The sequence below is a fragment of the Mytilus trossulus genome, chromosome 9, assembly GCF_036588685.1.
Source record: "Mytilus trossulus isolate FHL-02 chromosome 9, PNRI_Mtr1.1.1.hap1, whole genome shotgun sequence".
NCBI lineage: Eukaryota > Metazoa > Mollusca > Bivalvia > Mytilida > Mytilidae > Mytilus > Mytilus trossulus.
The window spans coordinates 31,228,621-31,248,120 of NC_086381.1; positions in this window are offsets into that span (position 1 = coordinate 31,228,621).

Below are 19,500 nucleotides of genomic sequence, written 5' to 3' on the forward strand. Positions count from 1 at the left end.
CTCACACTTTGGATGGACAGGGGTGGCTTCAGGTGCACTTTCCCACTCAGGAATTGATACGAGTTGAAGATATGTATTCTAACCACCTGCGGTCAAGAACTTTGCCGTAGGAGGATGGGAGTAAAGCGACCGCTGCCACCACCCGTAATGGACAAAGATGAGAATTTGGGTATGTGGTTGTCAGCTTCCGGTGCACTTTCCCACCCGGGCATTTTCATGAATAGAAGAGCCTTGGACAAGCTTTCAATCCCACTAGGTTTGGGAAAAAACTTTGCCGTAGGGAACTGAACAGAAAGTCTGAAAAATGAGCCCATAGGCATTACTGTATATGTACCTCACACTTTGGATGGACAGGGGCGGCTTCAGGTGCACTTTCCCACTCAGGAATTGATACGAGTTGAAGATATGTATAATAGCTTTCATTCTAACCACCTGCGGTCAAGAACTTTACCGTAGGAGGATGGGAGTAAAGCGACCGCTGCCACCACCCGTAATGGACAAAAATGAGAATTTGGGTATGTGCTTGTCAGCTTCCGGTGCACTTTCCCACCCGGGCATTTTCATGAATAGAAGAGCCTTGGACAAGCTTTCAATCCCACTAGGTGTGGGAAAAAACTTTGATGTAGGGAACTGAACAGAAAGTCTGAAAAATGAGCCCATAGGCATCACTGTATATGTACCTCACACTTTGGATGGACAGGGGCGGCTTCAGGTGCACTTTCCCACTCAGGAATTGATACGAGTTGAAGATATGTATAATAGCTTTCATTCTAACCACCTTCGGTCAAGAACTTTACCGTAGGAGGATGGGAGTAAAGCGACCGCTGCCACCACCCGTAATGGACAAAAATGAGAATTTGGGTATGTGCTTGTCAGCTTCCGGTGCACTTTCCCACCCGGGCATTTTCATGAATAGAAGAGCCTTGGACAAGCTTTCAATCCCACTAGGTGTGGGAAAAAACTTTGATGTAGGGAACTGAACAGAAAGTCTGAAAAATGAGCCCATAGGCATCACTGTATATGTACCTCACACTTTGGATGGACAGGGGCGGCTTCAGGTGCACTTTCCCACTCAGGAATTGATACGAGTTGAAGATATGTATAATAGCTTTCATTCTAACCACCTGCGGTCAAGAACTTTGCCGTAGGAGGATGGGAGTAAAGCGACCGCTGCCACCACGTGCACCCGTAATGGACAAAAATGAGAATTTGGGTATGTGGTTGTCAGCTTTTGGTGCTTTTTCCCCACCCGGGTATTTTCATAAATAGAAGAGCCTAGGATAAGGTTTCAATTCCACTAGGTGTGGGAAAAAGAACTTTGCCGTAGGGAACTGAACAGAAAGTCTGAAAAATGAGCCCATAGGCATTACTGTATATGTACCTCACACTTTGGATGGAGAGGGGTGGCTTCAGGTGCACTTTCCCACTCAGGAATTGATACGAGTTGAAGATATGTATAATAGCTTTCATTCTAACCACCTGCGGTCAAGAACTTTGCCGTAGGGGGATGGGAGTAAAGCGACTGCTGCCACCACCCGTAATGGACCAAAATGAGAAACTGAGTATGTTGTTGTCAGCTTCTGGTGCACTTTCCCACCCGGGCATTTTCATGAATAGAAGAGCCTAGGACAAGCTTTCAATCCCACTAGGTGTGGAAAAAAACTTTGCCGTAGGGAACTGAACAGAAAGTCTGAAAAATGAGCCCATAGGCATTACTGTATATGTACCTCACACTTTGGATGGACAGGGGTGTCTTCAGGTGCACTTTCCCACTCAGGATTTGATACGAGTTGAAGATATGTATAATAGCTTTCATTCTAACCACCTGCGGTCAAGCACTTTGCCGTAGGGGGATGGGGGTAAAGCGACTGCTGCCACCACCCGTAATGAACCAAAATGAGAAACTGAGTATGTTGTTGTCAGCTTCTGGGGCACTTTCCCAACAGGGCATTTTCATGAATAATAGGGTCTGGGACAAGCTTTCAATCCCACTAGGTGTGGGAAAAAACTTCGCCGCAGGGAACTGTATAGAAAGACTGAAAAATGAGCCCATACCCATAACTGTATAGGTACCTCAGACTTTGGATGGTCAGTGAAGTCTTCAGGTGCACTTTCCCATCCAGGGATTGATACGAGTTGAAGATATGTATAATAGCTTTCATTCTAACCATAATTATAGACAATAGACAAAGTCGAATATGAATACCATTGTGTCGAGAAACAAAAATCAAATCCGCTGAAAATTATTTTGCGAATTGACTATTTGCTATTTTCAAAATCCATCCCTTCCTCTACCACTGAAATAATGACTCAGGTGGAGAATCTCTTAGATCGTTGAGCCGTCAATCGTTAAGTTGGACTTTTAAGTATGCGATATACTGGGTTCCTCCGACCCTATGCTGAAAAACTCTTACTTGGTCTTGGCATAAGTGCTATTGTCCTTAGTTACCTCTTCCTCTGGTTTAATGGCCCATATGCAAAATCTGTTAGTTTGGTCAGCCGGATTCAGTAAAGTTTGACTATATGACATAATCAATACCCAACCACTTCATGCTGACAAAATATTGTATTGGTCCAGGGCATTGTTAGTTCAATGGGATATATGTGAAGATAGCGGCCGTTTCGTTTTTCGTCATTCGATATTCTATATCCAACTCGGTTTGATATTGAAATTTGGTTAAAAATCAAAACTAAATTAAAATATTCGACAACTTTAAAAGCAAGATTGTCATATATAATATATATGAGGAGTCAAAAGATATGTAAGAAGTTGTCTAATGACCCCTTCAAGCTGTTGCAATCTCTCGTTGTCCTCAAATATAAAATTTTATGCGAGTCGAGATTTGTGTTTCTGAAATATAGATCTTTATAAAAAAACGACAACAAAGATGTAACTTTACATATATTATTTCTTAAAACAAAAACAAAACCCTACCGCGCTAGAAACATTTAAAAATAGTTTATGAAAGACAAACGTAAAAAACATTTTAAGCGAAAACCTACTGGAGACCTCTTAAATGACAGTGAGATACACCTGGTCTTTCAATATTCCTAAAATTCGATTACTAGTATGTATATATAAAGATGCAATGAATTTCAAGAATGATGTCATCTGTAGTTTCTACGGAGGGCTTAAATTGTCACTGTTCATCTTAAAACTGTCCACAATTTAGGTTAAAGGCAAAAAGCGATGGTAAGATCTATGGTCTCTCAATCTTCCCAACACTTTGCAGATAGTTAGTTCTTATAAAGATAAAACGAGACTGAAATGAATTTGGGTAAACTTCTTGTTTTCTAGGGTTACAGAGGGCTCAAAGTGTCAGTTAGATATTCAAAATATGTACGAATGATTAAAGCCGATGCGACATGTTACTCCAGTCACCCAACGTCAAAACTGTAGCACTACAAAAATGTAAACGCAAGTCGAAGTAATGTAAAGTGAAATGTCAAAAGGGGGTCTCAATGATTTTACAGCTTTCACCGGTAACTAATGGTTTTCACTATATTTTTTTAATATCGAACTGGCACTTTGAGCCCTCAAAAAATAAAGAAGACGAAAAGTGTAACCGATTTCTTTTTTATATCATAAATAGCTATACACTAACAAGCTTTGTGTATGAATTTTAGGAAGATTGATAAATCAGGGAGATCTAGCATACGCCCTGTACCCTTCTATCTTATTTTTACGCTTGTTATTTAAAAAGTGACACTGTAAGCCCTTCGTATACATCGAAAATGATATTTCTCTTGGAAATCCTTTTCATAGCATCTGTATATAAACATAAATTAGACAAGATTATCAAACTGTGCGGATATTGAAACAACAGGAGGGTCACACTGTTTCTTCAGTGGTCTCCGGTAGATTTTCAATATATATTTTGAATATCGAACTTGCACTTTGAGCCCTTCATAATTATAGAACGAGAAGTATATTCAAATTTCGTGTTATATCATGTATACACATGGAAAAAAGTATTGCAACACCTTGATTTTTTAAAACTTGAAAAAAATTAGCCTCTTTTTTTGGATGAAATATTATAAAATATGTGTTTAATATTACTGAATCATAGTTTATGATAACATTGGCATGAAACGAACAAAAAATGTTTGAAAAAAAAAAGATTTATATAACCACAATTTTAATAACAAAATGAAGTGTTTTTGTACAAAAAAATGCATTTTACAACTTTTAGTGTAGTCGAACTTTACAATGTCAGACATTTCAAAATTAATCATCAGATGTCTGTTCACATCATGGTTAATCGTTATACGCCAAAGAATTAGTAATTTGTGCGCAGCCTCCATTCAAATAGATAACCGCATCTAAACGTCTTCTGATTCCTGCCATAAATCGACTAATTAGTTGCTAAGGTAGCAGCAACCATTTCTGATGAAGGGCATTGTTTATTTCATGTGTTTGAACTGGGGTGTACTTTCGCACACTTTCCGCCCAATAGTGTCCCAAATATGCTCAATATGGTTCAAATTCGGGCTACGATCGGGCCACGGAAGATGAACCGAATTCCATTTGAACATTGGATCTTCCTCCACGATGCTAATTTCCAACTTTGGCGAGCTCTGCACTACATTGGATACGGAAAACTGTGTGTCTGTTCGTTAACAAAGGTCTCCGAAATGGTCTTATCGCACGATAACCAGTAGCGGTGAGTCGATCTCGAACAGTTCTTGTTAAAAGGCTCTTGTATGACCACCACTCTCTTTTTAGGATTGTCTTGTATGCAATGGGTTTCCTTCTGACCAACCTTAATTATGCTTGATTTTCCCTAGCAAATGGTATAGGGGGTCTTCATTATCTCGGAAGGTCTTTAACACCGTTTATTGCCTGATTTTTATTCTCAAAACGACTTATAGTGGAATGGTGATGACCAAATACGTGCAGTTGTTACAACGAAATCCCTGCTTCTCTTATGCTGATAATCTGCCATCTTGATGCAGTTAAGAGTTGTCAAGGACCCATTACAAGGTGTCAATCACATAACTTTAAAAACTTGGTTATTTAAAGTGTTGAAAACAATGAGGATTAAAACATCTGTTTTGCTGTTTACGGGTACAGTAGCTGCATGTGCAGATAAAAACTTATCGAGTCGATATTTATTGATTAAACTCAGGTGATACTTAAATAATGTTTAACTAGTTTTATTTTACCAAATTATATCACAAAAAAATAAAGAGTGTTTTTTTAATTTCAATTTCAGTTTGGTGTTGCAATACTTTTTTCCATGTATATATATATATCTATATATTTACCAACTCTATGTGTAACAATAGGAAGATTGATAGATCAGGAAGATTTGGCCAACGCCTTGTACCCATCTATCTGTATGTTTACGATTTTCATTTGAAAAGTAACACATTAAGCCCCCCGTACATATCGAAAATGGTATTGTCTTGGAAATCCTTTTGATAGCATCTATTTATATACGAAATAGGCAAGATTAACAACATGGTTATGTATAGTGAAAGACCATGAGGTCTCACTCCAGCGGTCTCTGTTAGATTTTCGCTATATACTTTGAATATCACATTAGCACTTTGAGTCCTCCCGAAATATTGGAGACAAAATGTGTATACAAATTCATTTTAATATCATTTATATCTATATATCAGTTAACTTTATGGATAATTTTCGGAAGATTGAATGATCTGGAAGATTTAGTCAATCAAAAATATATTTAAGTTTAGCTTTCCATAACTGTTCAAATCAAATTTTCTAGTCTTACTTGAGCTACGTTGCTGGTTTTTTTTTTTTTTACTTTTTGTCAAAATATCATTTTTTAAATGAACATCTCAGATTATATTTATGTTGATAAAAATATACATGTCAAACATTGTAAAGACGAATATCCGATGTACGTAATAGTTTATATTTGAGGGCGAAGATATATGATAACGTCAGCTTGTCGGCAAAAAGGATTTCCTACCTGTACATCTCTTAATTTGAATTCCTTTAACTACCACTATCATGCCGTTATAAAATTCATTCATTTTCTGTGCTTAATCAACCTTTAATTTATTGACGATTCAGTGTAAATCATTTCACTAAAGGCATACTATCAATTTTTTTTCGATCTATGTGATTAGAGGCATCAACCTTTTATTTACTTTCTTTAAATGGTGTAATAAGACACAACCCTTTAAGATAATGCACCAGAAGCTGACAACAACATACTCAGTTTATCATTTTGGTCCATTACGGGTGGTGGCAGCAGTCGCTTTACTCCCATCTCCCTACGGCAAAGTTCTTGACCGCAGGTGGTTAGAATGAAAGCTATTATACATATCTTCAACTCGTATCAATCCCTGGGTGGGAAAGTGCACCTGAAGACTTCACCGACCATCCAAAGTCTGAGGTACCTATACAGTTATGGGTATGGGCTCTCATTTTTCAGTCTTTCTGTACAGTTCCCTACGGCAAAGTTTTTTCCCACACCTAGTGGGATTGAAAGCTTGTCCCAGACCCTATTATTCATGAAAATGTCCAGGTGGGAAAGTGCACCAGAAGCTGACAACAACATACTCAGTTTCTCATTTTGGTCCATTACGGGTGGTGGCAGCAGTCGCTTTACCCCCATCCCCCTACGGCAAAGTTCTTGACCGCAGGTGGTTAGAATGAAAGCTATTATACATATCTTCAACTCGTATCAATCCCTGGGTGGGAAAGTGCACCTGAAGACTTCACCGACCATCCAAAGTCTGAGGTACCTATACAGTTATGGGTATGGGCTCTCATTTTTCAGTCTTTCTGTACAGTTCCCTACGGCAAAGTTTTTTCCCACACCTAGTGGGATTGAAAGCTTGTCCCAGACCCTATTATTCATGAAAATGTCCAGGTGGGAAAGTGCACCAGAAGCTGACAACAACATACTCAGTTTCTCATTTTGGTCCATTACGGGTGGTGGCAGCAGTCGCTTTACCCCCATCCCCCTACGGCAAAGTTCTTGACCGCAGGTGGTTAGAATGAAAGCTATTATACATATCTTCAACTCGTATCAATCCCTGGGTGGGAAAGTGCACCTGAAGACTTCACCGACCATCCAAAGTCTGAGGTACCTATACAGTTATGGGTATGGGCTCTCATTTTTCAGTCTTTCTGTACAGTTCCCTACGGCAAAGTTTTTTCCCACACCTAGTGGGATTGAAAGCTTGTCCCAGACCCTATTATTCATGAAAATGTCCAGGTGGGAAAGTGCACCAGAAGCTGACAACAACATACTCAGTTTCTCATTTTGGTCCATTACGGGTGGTGGCAGCAGTCGCTTTACCCCCATCCCCCTACGGCAAAGTTCTTGACCGCAGGTGGTTAGAATGAAAGCTATTATACATATCTTCAACTCGTATCAATCCCTGGGTGGGAAAGTGCACCTGAAGACTTCACCGACCATCCAAAGTCTGAGGTACCTATACAGTTATGGGTATGGGCTCTCATTTTTCAGTCTTTCTGTACAGTTCCCTACGGCAAAGTTTTTTCCCACACCTAGTGGGATTGAAAGCTTGTCCCAGACCCTATTATTCATGAAAATGTCCAGGTGGGAAAGTGCACCAGAAGCTGACAACAACATACTCAGTTTCTCATTTTGGTCCATTACGGGTGGTGGCAGCAGTCGCTTTACCCCCATCCCCCTACGGCAAAGTTCTTGACCGCAGGTGGTTAGAATGAAAGCTATTATACATATCTTCAACTCGTATCAATCCCTGGGTGGGAAAGTGCACCTGAAGACTTCACCGACCATCCAAAGTCTGAGGTACCTATACAGTTATGGGTATGGGCTCTCATTTTTCAGTCTTTCTGTACAGTTCCCTACGGCAAAGTTTTTTCCCACACCTAGTGGGATTGAAAGCTTGTCCCAGACCCTATTATTCATGAAAATGTCCAGGTGGGAAAGTGCACCAGAAGCTGACAACAACATACTCAGTTTCTCATTTTGGTCCATTACGGGTGGTGGCAGCAGTCGCTTTACCCCCATCCCCCTACGGCAAAGTTCTTGACCGCAGGTGGTTAGAATGAAAGCTATTATACATATCTTCAACTCGTATCAATCCCTGGGTGGGAAAGTGCACCTGAAGACTTCACCGACCATCCAAAGTCTGAGGTACCTATACAGTTATGGGTATGGGCTCTCATTTTTCAGTCTTTCTGTACAGTTCCCTACGGCAAAGTTTTTTCCCACACCTAGTGGGATTGAAAGCTTGTCCCAGACCCTATTATTCATGAAAATGTCCAGGTGGGAAAGTGCACCAGAAGCTGACAACAACATACTCAGTTTCTCATTTTGGTCCATTACGGGTGGTGGCAGCAGTCGCTTTACCCCCATCCCCCTACGGCAAAGTTCTTGACCGCAGGTGGTTAGAATGAAAGCTATTATACATATCTTCAACTCGTATCAATCCCTGGGTGGGAAAGTGCACCTGAAGACTTCACCGACCATCCAAAGTCTGAGGTACCTATACAGTTATGGGTATGGGCTCTCATTTTTCAGTCTTTCTGTACAGTTCCCTACGGCAAAGTTTTTTCCCACACCTAGTGGGATTGAAAGCTTGTCCCAGACCCTATTATTCATGAAAATGTCCAGGTGGGAAAGTGCACCAGAAGCTGACAACAACATACTCAGTTTCTCATTTTGGTCCATTACGGGTGGTGGCAGCAGTCGCTTTACCCCCATCCCCCTACGGCAAAGTTCTTGACCGCAGGTGGTTAGAATGAAAGCTATTATACATATCTTCAACTCGTATCAATCCCTGGGTGGGAAAGTGCACCTGAAGACTTCACCGACCATCCAAAGTCTGAGGTACCTATACAGTTATGGGTATGGGCTCTCATTTTTCAGTCTTTCTGTACAGTTCCCTACGGCAAAGTTTTTTCCCACACCTAGTGGGATTGAAAGCTTGTCCCAGACCCTATTATTCATGAAAATGTCCAGGTGGGAAAGTGCACCAGAAGCTGACAACAACATACTCAGTTTCTCATTTTGGTCCATTACGGGTGGTGGCAGCAGTCGCTTTACCCCCATCCCCCTACGGCAAAGTTCTTGACCGCAGGTGGTTAGAATGAAAGCTATTATACATATCTTCAACTCGTATCAATCCCTGGGTGGGAAAGTGCACCTGAAGACTTCACCGACCATCCAAAGTCTGAGGTACCTATACAGTTATGGGTATGGGCTCTCATTTTTCAGTCTTTCTGTACAGTTCCCTACGGCAAAGTTTTTTCCCACACCTAGTGGGATTGAAAGCTTGTCCCAGACCCTATTATTCATGAAAATGTCCAGGTGGGAAAGTGCACCAGAAGCTGACAACAACATACTCAGTTTCTCATTTTGGTCCATTACGGGTGGTGGCAGCAGTCGCTTTACCCCCATCCCCCTACGGCAAAGTTCTTGACCGCAGGTGGTTAGAATGAAAGCTATTATACATATCTTCAACTCGTATCAATCCCTGGGTGGGAAAGTGCACCTGAAGACTTCACCGACCATCCAAAGTCTGAGGTACCTATACAGTTATGGGTATGGGCTCTCATTTTTCAGTCTTTCTGTACAGTTCCCTACGGCAAAGTTTTTTCCCACACCTAGTGGGATTGAAAGCTTGTCCCAGACCCTATTATTCATGAAAATGTCCAGGTGGGAAAGTGCACCAGAAGCTGACAACAACATACTCAGTTTCTCATTTTGGTCCATTACGGGTGGTGGCAGCAGTCGCTTTACCCCCATCCCCCTACGGCAAAGTTCTTGACCGCAGGTGGTTAGAATGAAAGCTATTATACATATCTTCAACTCGTATCAATCCCTGGGTGGGAAAGTGCACCTGAAGACTTCACCGACCATCCAAAGTCTGAGGTACCTATACAGTTATGGGTATGGGCTCTCATTTTTCAGTCTTTCTGTACAGTTCCCTACGGCAAAGTTTTTTCCCACACCTAGTGGGATTGAAAGCTTGTCCCAGACCCTATTATTCATGAAAATGTCCAGGTGGGAAAGTGCACCAGAAGCTGACAACAACATACTCAGTTTCTCATTTTGGTCCATTACGGGTGGTGGCAGCAGTCGCTTTACCCCCATCCCCCTACGGCAAAGTTCTTGACCGCAGGTGGTTAGAATGAAAGCTATTATACATATCTTCAACTCGTATCAATCCCTGGGTGGGAAAGTGCACCTGAAGACTTCACCGACCATCCAAAGTCTGAGGTACCTATACAGTTATGGGTATGGGCTCTCATTTTTCAGTCTTTCTGTACAGTTCCCTACGGCAAAGTTTTTTCCCACACCTAGTGGGATTGAAAGCTTGTCCCAGACCCTATTATTCATGAAAATGTCCAGGTGGGAAAGTGCACCAGAAGCTGACAACAACATACTCAGTTTCTCATTTTGGTCCATTACGGGTGGTGGCAGCAGTCGCTTTACCCCCATCCCCCTACGGCAAAGTTCTTGACCGCAGGTGGTTAGAATGAAAGCTATTATACATATCTTCAACTCGTATCAATCCCTGGGTGGGAAAGTGCACCTGAAGACTTCACCGACCATCCAAAGTCTGAGGTACCTATACAGTTATGGGTATGGGCTCTCATTTTTCAGTCTTTCTGTACAGTTCCCTACGGCAAAGTTTTTTCCCACACCTAGTGGGATTGAAAGCTTGTCCCAGACCCTATTATTCATGAAAATGTCCAGGTGGGAAAGTGCACCAGAAGCTGACAACAACATACTCAGTTTCTCATTTTGGTCCATTACGGGTGGTGGCAGCAGTCGCTTTACCCCCATCCCCCTACGGCAAAGTTCTTGACCGCAGGTGGTTAGAATGAAAGCTATTATACATATCTTCAACTCGTATCAATCCCTGGGTGGGAAAGTGCACCTGAAGACTTCACCGACCATCCAAAGTCTGAGGTACCTATACAGTTATGGGTATGGGCTCTCATTTTTCAGTCTTTCTGTACAGTTCCCTACGGCAAAGTTTTTTCCCACACCTAGTGGGATTGAAAGCTTGTCCCAGACCCTATTATTCATGAAAATGTCCAGGTGGGAAAGTGCACCAGAAGCTGACAACAACATACTCAGTTTCTCATTTTGGTCCATTACGGGTGGTGGCAGCAGTCGCTTTAACCCCATCCCCCTACACTTTCTCGATAATATCCAAATATTAAAGAAATGTTCATTGGCTCTTACTCCAAATATGAACAATTTTATGTTCAGGGGGTCCTGAAATATTTTGAAAGCGTCTGATGTGCTATTTTATAACCTTTATTATTAACCGGACCAAATCACTACTTTACTTTAAAATTCATGACCCACAATTTTTTTACAGTTTGCTTTAATCCCCCAACTTTCTATTTGAGGCATAAAACATGAAGAAAGACATTTGGAAGGGGTATAAACAAAAATGGCAAGTAACACACTGTCCACACTAAGGACTATATATAACTGTGTACTCGGATCATTTTAGGATGATGAATGGTTAGAAATTCAGTGTTTTTAAAGATAGTTCTTGTTAAATTTATTTACGGTTCTCTGAATATGGAAAATAATTTTGTGAGCAAATTATCATAGACAAACACTGTTGGTGTTTTTCTAATTCAATTCGTTTTCTTTTTATTCTCATTTCGTATCCGTAAATTACTCGTATATAACTATTATGTGATTGGGGGATATACATGTACGATCTGTTTTTAATATCAAATTTGCAATCCTTGATTTTTGTTTACGATCTCGGTTAAGAGTTTGGAAAACCGAGAAAACGTAAAGAAGACCTCAAAATATAGTTTACATTTTTTCCCAACTAGCTTCTCGATAGAGTTAAATACGTAGAGGGGCGCACTTTCCATTCTATAAATACATATACAATAACATGAAGTATGTGTGTATGTAGGGGAATAAAAATCGTTCGCTAAAAAAGATTGTTCCTTTGCTTTTTGTGTATTTTTGCCCTCTGCATTTGCTGATTAAAGATACCCTATCTCCTTTGTTTTTCTATTGTATTACGATATTTTGCCTTTTTACGATTTTCTGGGACGTTTTCCCTTTACTGATTTATATTGATGCAGACATTTAGCAACCAAACTAGTCAGTACATTAGGCTACAGACGACATGTTGTTGTGTCCCCTCTGACTTAATATGATGGATATCTTTAGGTATTTAAAGGTTAAAAACAATATAAACCGTATTGGTAGCAAGATTTTATTTTTAACAGAACGTTGTTTCACTATTTCGTTTTGTGGTTTTCTCATATACCACATAATGATTCTTTGGCAAGTTGATTCTCATTGTGTTCTCTAGTGGTCGCTAGAATTGGTCGCTAGCTTGATTGGTCGCTAGGATTGGTCGCTAGCTTGAGTCTGGTTTTTGGTGTCACTGTTGTGGTCATATAATTTAAATTTTGAAGAATTTCAAATCGGTTGCTTCTTTTTATACAGTCTTAAACAGTAAAAAATCGTATAAATTCGTACAAATAAGAACAACAAATAATTTATTTTGATGTATTATATATAAATTTTCATTTCTATAATACTTCCTATTTGATATGCAATCTTACAATAGTACAAAAATCGTGTATGCAATCGTACAAAGAAGAGCAAAAACACAATAATTAAATAAAAACAAGTTGAGGGTAGATGAAATTTTATCTGACATAATTTAAACATTTAGAAAAAAGGTTTAGTTAGCCCTAAATTGATTTTATCAAAGGTAAGATAACAGATACACCAAAGTGTATAGATAGTATGTTAAAGATTAAGGAATTCAGTAAGTAACTTGTGCTGTTTTCGTTTTTGTGTCTTCCTGCTTAGGGAATTATAACTTCTTTGAAAAATATTCTTCGACCCGGTTCGGGTGGCGGTGGTTGGATTGACATACACGTAGATTAGCTTATTTTAGTTGAATCAAGAATAAACTCTTTTTTTACATTTTTTTCCTACATTCATCTGCATGGGAATTCCTCGACATCATGCAATCTTGTTTTTAATCGGGCGTTACTGCTTTATTTCTACCGTGCATTACAGCTGCTGACATGTACTTTTTATAAGATTGTTCAGTACACTGATACTGTGATAAGTCAGCTGCAAGTCACTATATGAATCATTTTTGTCTACTGAGCTCAAATGCAGCATAAAATCGCTCGCTAACAGATGTTTAAAAATATTTGTACATGTATATGAAAAAGCTTTAACAAATAAACTCATACTGTTCAATCTTATTTTGCTCTCTTTAGGGGAACATGCCTAAACAGTACTAATCCCGTTTACGATCTCCTGCGAAACTACTTACTCATGAGAATGGAGTGAATTAGATGTAGTGGTAAAAAGTTTCAAAAATGTGTTTATAGTACATACAATCTCATAATATGAAAATATGGAAAATATGATACGATTGCTAATGAGACAAAACCCCACAACAGACCCAATGACAAAACACTAATAGCTTTTATCGTGCAAAAGATTAGTTAAAGCATAAATGTAATATATAAATGGGTATTACATCTATGGTTAAAGATTCAAAAGGGACTTTAAAACTCGTAAGTCGAAAATAAAAAAAGGTTAAAAAAACAAATACCGTATGTATATAACATTCATAATGCGCACGATTGTAATATCTTAAATACATTGTTGACGTAACATAATATCTACGCACACTTTCATAATTGTATGATATATATATATATAAGGTTGTAAGATTTTTCTTCTAGAAAAAATGCATCATTTGATAGGTATGTTTTGTATTACGTAAAGAACATGCATACTAGTTGTACTAGGTTTGTGGTGCGTTGTATGTAGATATGTTATTTGGTTAATATATCGTCTATTCATTCCCTCAGTTTAACTTTTAGGTTGTGAACCGGATTTGTCTCAGTTATATCAATTTACGACTTTGGTTAAGCTGTATATACTACTGGTGTCCCTGTTGTACCTTTGTTCTAAGCCAATTTGCACGGTGAGAAAAAATATCGTAAATTCCTTAATGGCAACTACATATTTTGTAGTCCATTGATCCTATTCAAGAGTATACGCATGTTTAGCAAATATCTTGCACTAAATATTTTCAAGATGCAGTTCCGATCCTCTGTGTTCATACGGAAATATCGGTCAGTCTGTAAAATACCTATCCGTCTACCTCCTAGTGAGATAACATCTACATTACATCACAGTAACAAGAGGAATTGATAATCACAGCTGTTCATCTGGTTTTCTTCTATAATTTTTAAGATATAATTCATTTATTCAAAACGTAGCATGATGAGTAGAGTGACAGTTCTATCCATCATCAGAGTTCTGGGGCGTACATTTGTATCACTGTGTATAGGAAACTATCTAACATCTAAAATAAGTTACAGTAATGTTTATTTTCATTACAATAATATAAAAAAAACTTTAATTCTGAGTGATCTGACACAGATTTACTTTCAACAACCTGTTTTATATGTTAACAAAATCATAATCGAAATTATTTATAATTTTTCTTCCAAAGGTTCTTATACTTGCCCGAAAAAAACTTGAATTTTTAACAAACAATACGGAGTGTATATTTTTGAGAGTATAGATGATACCCGAAGGGCCGTCTAGTTTTTACCCTGATATTAATATGACAGTTTATTGATTAATTTCACTTACTTAAATTCAGGAATCTATAGCTAGCTACAGTTTGGAATAAAAACGAGTACCTTTGATCTAAGACAATTAACAAAATATATCTGACAATTATATAATAAAGATCCATGGCTGTAGTAAACATAAGCACTATGTTTCAAATGTTATCTCTAGGCGGTAAGCCGACTAATAGTAAAAGCTTACGTTAATTAAAAACATATGAACTACCGCACAGTATATTCTTGAAGACAGATATAAACAATTTGGTCGTAATTTTTCCGTTTCGATTGTTATATACCTATGGAACAGTTACCTTTAGGATTTGATTTGAAAGTAATAAACACATATGTTGCTTCTATTTCTTATATTGACGTGTAAAATATAAACATAAGCATGCATGGAAAGGTATTCACGGTAAATGAGGGTAAATGTAGATGTGGAAATAAATTTGCACGATCGCTGCCTGGTTCGAGTTAATTATTATTTCTCACGGATTTGTTCTACATTGTACTTGTCTATTAAAAGTTTTCCCTTCTGAAATAGTTGTGGGGCTTTTCATTATCATTTTTAAGGAATTTTAACAGTATTTAAGTTATGGCTTCATAGTTTCAGAGGAACTGCCTACTTTTGAGAGCGGAGTGAATCAACTGTATGTTTATATTGTAAAAAGTTCATGAAATATTGGGTATTGACAATGTCTTGCCACGAAGCACCTAAATTGTTTGCTATATTCAAGCTTATTTTCATTCAGTTTAACAGTTATTAAACGTTCACATAAATGTGTGTTGCATTAATGCTGTTTTTTTATATTTTTTGTGACAATGAAGTTTATTGTATGACAGTATTTTATTACGTTTGATGTAGATACGGTATTCTTAAAAGACACAGCTGTTATACTATCATGGACGATGAATTTTTGACAATTCCCATAGAACATACTTGATATGGAGGTTTATGTAAATACCTAAGTGCAATGAATATACATCTAATAGTTAGAATGGATGTGACGTCACATACTATCGTATTATTGTACTGTTTGGAAAATTTCCCATTAAAATGTGCATACACATGAGAAGAATAATTGCTATTCTTAATTATGCCTTTAGTTTTCCCGTTTGAATTGTTTTACCTTTGTCATTTCGGGGCCTGTTTAAGCTGACTATGCGGTATGGCTTTGCTCTTATTGAAGGCCGTTTGGTGACCTACTGTTGTTAATTTCTGTGTCATTTGGTGTCTAGTCGAGAGTTTTTTGATTGGCAGCGATACCACATCTTCTTTTTGATCTTCTCAATTTTTGTCAGTTGGTATATTGACTAGAACAAAAGAAGCGTGAAGTCATTGCTTAAATCAACCACAAACAACATAGAAATATTATACACTATATTAGTCTCTATTAATAAATAAACAAGAATAATTAAAGTGCCCTTAGGTTTCATACGATGGTCCGCTAAACATACTAGTATTGAATTAATCATTGCCTCTTTTTTACCTGACTGCTACTTAATGACAAGATTAATGAAAAATTGTTTGTATTTAATTTTGTTTGCGACAGCATCCAGGATCAAATTAAAGATGCAATTGTGTATTGTTTAGCTGCGACAAACATTGGAACTGATTATCCACTTTAATAGCACTAAGCTTTCTGTCACCAATATAAAATTCCATTCTTATCTTCTATGCAATAAATACCGAAGTCCGAGGAAAATTACAAACAGAAAGTTCTTTATCAAAGGGCAAAATCAGTAGATGTAGTACACAAAACGAATGGAAAACAACTGTCAAAATTCCTTATTTGGTGCAGGCATTTCCTTATATAGATAACTGTGAGTTAAACTTGGTTTAATAGCTAGCTAAACCTCTCACTTGTATGACAGTCGCATATAATTCTATTGTATTGATACGAATGTGTAAGCGAAAGAAAGAGACATAAGAGTTCGAAATGTCGTGAATAGGGGTACCAATAGGACAACTCTCCATCAAAATGTGTAAAAAGTTACATTGTAGGTCAAAGTATTGCCTCCAACACAGATGTGTTTATAGCAGTCAGTATAGTCTTAATCTCTATCACTTCCAACAAAGAAATGAAATTGGCATATAAATACTCTGTAGACAGGTTGTTGCTTATACTGAAAATGAAGGCATCAATCACCAAAGTATTTGCCGTCAATCTATTTGAGCAAGCTGTTCCGTAGAAATATATAAATTCATGTGCATCATTTGACTGATATTTACAATTTCTTGATGTAATTACAATTGCATTTAATGTAGGATCTTTAATCAAAATCACACCGATGATTCAAATTAGTTAAACTGTAAATAGCAGATGAATCATTCTAAAAATGGAACATGGATTGTTAATAACTGTGGAATTGTACTTTTCCTAGTGATCTTTGTATATAAGTAACATATGGCCGAAAGATTACTTAACAACACATAACCATGATTTTCTAACGACTCTTACAACTTTGCAACAATAAATAAAAGAAGACACAAAAACTTGTAATGAACACATTAGTAAGCTTATAATCTGATTAACACTAAACAAAATTTTTATTGATGTATGATAAAAAAAGTGCTGTTTACATTGCTATTAGTACAGTCAACACGAAGTCTTTAATAATATCATCTATCCATCATGAGTACTTTGAAAGCCATCTAAAACGGAATACAATATACTAGTACCTTGGCCTATAATGGTGTACTTTAATGAATTGTTACTTACATCCGAACTGGCTATATACCTCTACAAATGCACTATTCAAATTACTGTTAGACAAGTATATACATTGGTATTTAAAAATAACAATGATTTCTAAACCTACTTCGGATGGTGCACTATGATAAACATTTAAGAACTGAAGACGTAGATTATCTTACCGAAATGGGCAATGGAAGAAAATAAAAGGCCTGATGTATGTTCCTGAGTAATTTCAATCAAATAAACTCATCATAGATACATGTACCAGGACTATTTTTTTCATTTACGCCAGAAGCGCGTTTCGTCTTCAAAAGACTCATCAGTGACGGTCGAATCAAATGGATTGTTCTTTATTCTATCTGCTAGTTAAGTCAAATTTGTTTGATAAAAAAAAAAACCCGACAAAATCTTGTTTTTTGAACTTATAAATCTTAGAATTACCGCCATTAATTTATCAAAACGCTATATAAAAGTCTGGTTTACTTATGACAAAACTTTTTGAAATTTTGGTGAACGTATTTTTTTTCAACATACAAAACGTTATTAGCACAGTTAAAACGAATATAAATTATATCCTTCTCTTTCATATAAAAGAGAGGTTCCAAGACGTTTTTTAAGCCAAGAAGTGCAGTTGGGACATAGGCTCTTAATTCCATGAAAATGCTCCTTTCGGCATGCGTCTCATACAGCCTCTGACAACCAAAGCCCAACTCCAACCTCCGCGAGTGGTGTATTATCTGTACACCTGGTGGAACTATTTCAACTGACTGGAGAAGGGGCGAAGGCGAACCTCTGGTGCATCAAAACTAGATTGCCTCGGGCAGATGGGGCTCGTCAACCTAGGAGAAGGAAAACTCTGACTCAAAACCTCCGCTGCCTTGCGGCCATACCCTTATGCCAAGGAAAGGCTTCAGGAGACAAACTCCAGGAAAATCCAGATTAGGAATCTGCCACATTCTCCCTGTACTTCAAGGACCAGAACATTTGTTCCGATGTTAAAGGTGAGTTAACCCCTACAGAAAACCTAGAGTGCTAAGCGAACTCTTAACAGACCACAACACCACGCACAAACAGCCAGTATGAGACTTGAAATCAAAACCAATCGATATGGTGCTCGCCCTGTGAGGACCCACCAGGCAGGTGCAGTGCCGGGTTTCCTTTCTCGAAGGAACCCATCAAATACTACTGGAGGTACCGTTGTTTCGTCTTGTGGAGTCAGGGGACGGACAAGGAGAGCCACTGGCCGGAAAAAACACCAAACCAAAGTTAAAATAACAACCAGTCATTAACATCATGCACTGGAATCCAGAATGGGCATCTAACAAAAAAGATGAACTGCTGCACTTTCTACATGAAAACAACTGCTGTGTTCAGGAAACACACTTGCAAGAAGGAAAAACTTTTAAAGTCAGAGGATACCAAGTTTTTCAGGAGTGACATAAAAGAGAGAAAGGAGGTGTTAAGACCCTAGTAAGAAACAACATTAATGCCAGGTAAAATAAAACATATATGGAGGTAGTAGTCGGGCAAAACTCTTACAATATTGTCAACTTCGAATGCCCAAATGATAAGAAACTCTCCCTAGATACCATACAGATATCAGACAGTGACTTTCTCATGGTAGGATATTTTAACAGTCAATCTTATAGCTGGAGATACAACACAATAGACAAAAGAGGAGAAAACATAGAAGATTGGCAAGATGAAAACCATCTTGTTCTTGTCAATGATCCAATTAAATTAACGGTACCAATTTTCTTGCACCAGATGCGCATTTCGACAATACATGTCTCTTCAGTGATGCTCGTTGTCAAAATATTTGAAAATCCAAAGCTTATATAAAAGATGAAGAGCTGATACACCAACCTTCTATTCTCGCTGATGGCACATAACAACTACACCAGACCTAGCTTTCTATACTGACGATATACATCAGAATATCAGTAGAAATATGTGTGACCAGCTAGGGGGCATTGACCATCGTCCAGTTATACTATCCATCAGAGGAACAAAAACACCTAGTAATGCTCAATTAACAAGATGGAATTACAAGAAGGCAAACTGGGGAAAAGTTGAAACAAGAGCAAATGAACTTATAACAAAGGACATAGTTCTGAAGGAAAGAACATCAACAATGTTGTCAAGATATTCAACGCAAGCATAGTAAGAGCGACAAAGGAAAGTATACCAAAGGGTGTGAGAAAGGACTACAAGCCA